A 6617-nucleotide genomic window follows, 5' to 3' on the forward strand; every position below is an offset into this window, starting at 1 on the left:
AAAACAAAGATTTGACGCACCGAAAATCGAGTTTTATCGCTAAAAGCAATTTTGGCCAAAACGGTAACTTTGTCATTTCTTAACGCATTTTGATGCCGTTTCGGCTATAGACTCACGTGCAACATCTGAGCACTTGTTCCGTTGGAAATCGTCGATTTCGCTCAAATAAAAATTTGACGCTTAACCGAAAATCGAGTTTTTTTCGCTAAAATGCGATTTTGGCCAAAAAGGTAACTTTGTCATTTCTTTAACGAATTTTGATGCCGTTTCGGCTATAGACTCACGTGCAACATCTGAGCAATTCTACCGAAGGAAATCGACGATTTCGCACAAATAAAGATTTGACGCTCCAAACTGAAAATCGAGGTTTTATCGTTAAAATGCGATTTTGTTAAAATCGATAACTTTTCCGTTTATTGCTGAATTTTGATGCCGTTTCGGCTATAAACTCACGTGCCCCATCTGAGCGCTTCCACCGTAAGAAATTGTCGATTTCGCTCAAATAAAGTTTTGACGCTAAACCGAAAATCGATTTTTTCGCTAAAATGCGATTTTGGCCAAAACGGAAACTTTGTTATTTCTTAATGAATTTTGATGCCGTTTCGGCTATAGACTCACGTGCAACATCTGAGCACTTCTACCGCAGGAAATTGTCAATTTCGCTAAAATAAAGATTTGACGCTCAACAGAAAATCGAGGTTTTAGCGTTAATATGCGATTTTGTTAAAATCGATAACTTTTCCGTTTCTTACTGAATTTTGATGCCGTTAAGGCTATAGACTCACGTGCAACATCTGAGCACTTCCACTGAAGGAAATTGTCAATTTCGTTAAAATAAAGATTTGACGCTCAACTGAAATCGAGGTTTTAGCGTTAAAATGCGATTTTGGCAAAATCGATAACTTTTCCATGTTTTCTGAATTATGATGCCGTTAAGTCTATAAACTCACGTGCAACATGTGAGAAATTCCACCGTAGGAAATTGTCAATTTCCCAAAAATAAAGATTTGACGTTCAACTGAAAATCGAGATTTTACCGTTAAAATGCGATCTTGGCAAAAGCGATAACTTTTCCGTTTCTTACTGAATTTTGATGCCGTTTCGTTTATAGACTCACATGCACCATCAGAGCAATTTCACCGTTGGAAATTGTCAATTTCGCTAAAATAAAGATTTGACGCTCAACTCAAAATCGAGTTTGAGCGCTAAATTGCGATTTCAGCACAAGCGTTAACTTTTCCTTTCTTGCTAAATTTTTGATGCCGTTACGTCTATAGACTCACGTGCAACATCTGAGCACTTCTACCGTAGGAAATCGTCGATTTCGCTCAAATAACGATTTGACGCTTAACCGAAAATCGAGTTTTTTCGCTGAAATGCGATTTTGGCCAAAACGGTAACTTTGTCATTTCTTAACGAATTTTGATGCCGTTTCGGCTATAGACTCACGTGCAACATCTGAACACTTCTACAGTAGGAAATCGTCGATTTCGCTCAAATAAAGATTTGACGCTCAACCGAAAATCGATTTTTTTCGCTAAAATGCGATTTTGGCCAAAACGGTAACTTTGTCATTTCTTAACGAATTTTGATGCCGTTTGGGCTATAGACTCACGTGCAACATCTGAGCACTTCTACCGTAGGACATTGTCGATTTCGCTCAAATAGAGATTTGACGCTTAACCGAAAATCGAGTTTTTTCGCTAAAATGCGATTTTGGCCAAAACGGTAACTTTGTCATTTCTTAACGAATTTTGATGCCGTTTCGGCTATAGACTCACGTGCAACATCTGAGCACTTCTACCGCAGGAAATTGTCGATTTCGCTCAAATAAAGATTTGACGCTTAACCGAAAATCGAGTTTTTTCGCTAAAATGCGATTTTGGCCAAAACGGTAACTTTGTCATTTCTTAACGAATTTTGATGCCGTTTCGGCTATAGACTCACGTGCAACATCTGAGCACTTCTACCGTAGGAAATCGTCGATTTCGCTCAAATAAAGATTTGACGCTTAACCGAAAATCGAGTTTTTTCGCTAAAATGCGATTTTGGCCAAAACGGTAACTTTGTCATTTCTTAACGAATTTTGATGCCGTTTCGGCTATAGACTCACGTGCAACATCTGAGCACTTCTACCGTCGGAAATCGTCGATTTCGCTCAAATAAAGATTTGACGCACCGAAAATGGAGTTTTTTCGCTAAAATGCGATTTTGGCCAAAACGGTAACTTTGTCATTTCTTAACGAATTTTGATGCTGTTTGGGCTATAAACTCACGTGCAACATCTGAGCACTTCTACCGTAGGAAATTGTCGATTTCGCTCAAATAGAGATTTGACACTTAACCGAAAATCGAGTTTTTTCGCTAAAATGCGATTTTGGCCAAAACGGTAACTTTGTCATTTCTTAACGAATTTTGATGCCGTTTCGGCTATAGACTCACGTGCAACATCTGAGCACTTCTACCGTAGGAAATTGTGGATTTCGCTCAAATAAAGATTTGACGCTTAACCGAAAATCGAGTTTTTTCGCTAAAATGCGATTTTGGCCAAAACGGTAACTTTGTCATTTCTTAACGAATTTTGATGCCGTTTCGGCTATAGACTCACGTGCAACATATGAGCACTTCTACCGTAGGAAATCGTCGATTTCGCTCAAATAAAGATTTGACGCTTTACCGAAAATCGAGTTTTTTCGCTAAAATCCGATTTTGGCCAAAACGGTAACTTTGTCATTTCTTAACGAATTTTGATGCCGTTTCGGCTATAGACTCACGTGCAACATCTGAGCACTTCTACCGTCGGAAATCGTCGATTTCGCTCAAATAAAGATTTGACGCACCGAAAATGGAGTTTTTTCGCTAAAATGCGATTTTGGCCAAAACGGTAACTTTGTCATTTCTTAACGAATTTTGATGCCGTTTCGGATTTAGACTCACGTGCAACATCTGAGCACTTCTTCCGTTGGAAATCGTCGATTTCGTTCAAATAAAGATTTGACGCTAAACCGAAAATCGATTTTTTCGCTAAAATGCGATTTTGACCAAAACGGTAACTTTGTCATTTCCTAATGAATTTTTATGCCGTTTCGGCTATAGACTCACGTGCAACATCTGAGCACTTCTACCGCAGGAAATTGTCAATTTCGCTCAAGTAAAGATTTGACGTTCAACTGAAAATCGAGGTTTTAGCGTTAATATGCGATTTTGTTAAAATCGACAACTTTTCCGTTTCTTACTGAATTTTGATGCCGTTACGGCTATAGACTCACGTGCAACATCTGAGCACTTCTAACGTAGGAAATCGTCGATTTCGCTCAAAATAAGATTTGACGCACCGAAAATCGAGTTTTTTCGCAAAAATGCGATTTTGGCCAAAACGGTACCTTTGTCATTTCTTAACGAATTTTGATGCCGTTTCGGCTATAGACTCACGTGCAAGATCTGAGCACTTCTACAGTAGGAAATCGTCGATTTCGCTCAAATAAAGATTTGACGCTTAACCGAAAATCGAGTTTTTTCGCTAAAATGCGATTTTGGCCAAAACGGTAACTTTGTCTTTTCTTAACGAATTTTAATGCCGTTTCGGCTATAGACTTACGTGCAACATCTGAACACTTCTACCATAGGAAATCGTCGATTTCGTTCAAATAAAGATTTGACGCTTAACCGAAAATCGAGTTTTTTCGCTAAAATTCGATTTTGGCAAAACGGTAACTTTGTCATTTCTTAACGAATTTTGATGCCGTTTCGGCTATAGACTCACGAGCAACATCTGAGCACTGCTACCGTAGGAAATCGTCTATTTCGCTCAAATAACGATTTGAAGCTTAACCGAAAATCGAGTTTTATTGCTAAAAGCGATTTTGGCCAAAACGGTAACTTTGTCATTTCTTAACGCATTTTGATGCCGTTTCGGCTATAGACTCATGTGCAACATCTGAGCACTTCTACCGCAGGAAATTGTCGATTTCGCTCAAATAAAGATTTGACGCTTAACCGAAAATCGAGTTTTTTCGCTAAAATGCGATTTTGGCCAAAACGGTAACTTTGTCATTTCTTAACGAATTTTGATGCCGTTTGGGCTATAAACTCACGTGCAACATCTGAGCACTTCTACCGTAGGAAATTGTCGATTTCGCTCAAATAAAGATTTGACGCTTAACCGAAAATCGAGTTTTTTTCGCTAAAATGCGATTTTGGCCAAAACGGTAACGTTGTCATTTCTTAACGAATTTTGATGCCGTTTCGGCTATAGACTCACGTGCAACATCTGAGCACTTCTACCGTCGGAAATCGTCGATTTCGCTCAAATAAAGATTTGACGCACCGAAAATGGAGTTTTTTCGCTAAAATGCGATTTTGGCCAAAACGGTAACTTTGTCATTTCTTAACGAATTTTGATGCCGTTTCGGCTTTAGACTCACGTGCAACATCTGAGCACTTCTACTGTAGGAAATCGTCGATTTCACTCAAATAAAGATTTGACGCTTAACCGAAAATCGAGTTTTTTCGCTAAAATGCGATTTTGGCCAAAACGGTAACTTTGTCATTTCTTAACGCATTTTGATGCCGTTTCGGCTATAGACTCACGTGCAACATCTGAGCACTTCAACCGTAGGAAATCGTCGATTTCGCTCAAATAAAGATTTGACGCTTAACCGAAAATCGAGTTTTTTCGCTAAAATGCGATTTTGGCCAAAACGGTAACTTTGTCATTTCTTAACGCATTTTGATGTCGTTTCGGCTATAGACTCACGTGCAACATCTGAGCACTTCTACCGTAGGAAATTGTCGATTTCGCTCAAATAAAGATTTGACGCTCAACTGAAAATCGATTTTTTTCGCTAAAATGCGATTTTGGCCAAAACGGTAACTTTGTCATTTCTTAACGAATTTTGATGCCGTTTGGGCTATAGACTCACGTGCAACATCTGAGCACTTCTACCGTAGGACATTGTCGATTTCGCTCAAATAGAGATTTGACGCTTAACCGAAAATCGAGTTTTTTCGCTAAAATGCGATTTTGGCCAAAACGGTAACTTTGTCATTTCTTAACGAATTTTGATGCCGTTTCGGCTATAGACTCACGTGCAACATCTGAGCACTTCTACCGTAGGAAATTGTCGATTTCGCTCAAATAAAGATTTGACGCTTAACCGAAAATCGAGTTTTTTCGCTAAAATGCGATTTTGGCCAAAACGGTAACTTTGTCATTTCTTAACGAATTTTGATGCCGTTTCGGCTATAGACTCACGTGCAACATCTGAGCACTTCTACCGTAGGAAATCGTCGATTTCGCTCAAATAAAGATTTGACGCTTAACCGAAAATCGAGTTTTTTCGCTAAAATGCGATTTTGGCCAAAACGGTAACTTTGTCATTTCTTAACGAATTTTGATGCCGTTTCGGCTATAGACTCACGTGCAACATCTGAGCACTTCTACCGTCGGAAATCGTCGATTTCGCTCAAATAAAGATTTGACGCACCGAAAATGGAGTTTTTTCGCTAAAATGCGATTTTGGCCAAAACGGTAACTTTGTCATTTCTTAACGAATTTTGATGCCGTTTCGGCTATAGACTCACGTGCAACATCTGAGCACTTCTACTGTAGGAAATCGTCGATTTCGCTCAAATAAAGATTTGACGCACCGAAAAATCGAGTTTTTTCGCTAAAATGCGATTTTGGCCAAAACGGTAACTTTGTCATTTCTTAACGCATTTTGATGCCGTTTCGGCTATAGGACTCACGTGCAACATCTGAGCACTTCTACCGTAGGAAATCGTCGATTTCGCTCAAATAAAGATTTGACGCACCGAAAATCGAGTTTTTTCGCTAAAATGCGATTTTGGCCAAAACGGTAACTTTGTCATTTCTTAACGAATTTTGATGCCGTTTCGGCTATAGACTCACGTGCAACATCTGAGCACTTCTACTGTAGGAAATCGTCGATTTCGCTCAAATAAAGATTTGACGCTTAACCGAAAATCGAGTTTTTTCGCTAAAATGCGATTTTGGCCAAAACGGTAACTTTGTCATTTCTTAACGAATTTTGATGCCGTTTCGGCTATAGACTCACGTGCAACATCTGAGCACTTCTACTGTAGGAAATCGTCGATTTCGCTCAAATAAAGATTTGACGCTTAACCGAAAATCGATTTTTTTCGCTAAATTGCGATTTTGGCCAAAACAGTAACTTTGTCATTTCTTAACGCATTTTGATGCCGTTTCGGCTATTGACTCACGTGCAACATCTGAACACTTCTACCGTAGGAAATCGTCGATTTCGCTCAAACAAAGATTTGACGCACCGAAAATCGAGTTTTATCGCTAAAAGCAATTTTGGCCAAAACGGTAACTTTGTCATTTCTTAACGCATTTTGATGCCGTTTCGGCTATAGACTCACGTGCAACATCTGAGCACTTCTACTGTAGGAAATCCTCGATTTCGTTCAAATAAAGATTTGACGCTTAACCGAAAATCGAGTTTTTTCGCTAAAATGCGATTTTGGCCAAAACGGTAACTTTGTCATTTCTTAACGCATTTTGATGCCGTTTCGGCTATAGACTCACGTGCAACATCTGAGCACTTCTACCGTAGGAAATCGTCGATTTCGCT

This window comes from Ascidiella aspersa, chromosome 7 (genome assembly GCF_963924565.1).
Source record: "Ascidiella aspersa chromosome 7, kaAscAspe10.2, whole genome shotgun sequence".
Classification (NCBI taxonomy): Eukaryota; Metazoa; Chordata; class Ascidiacea; order Phlebobranchia; family Ascidiidae; genus Ascidiella; species Ascidiella aspersa.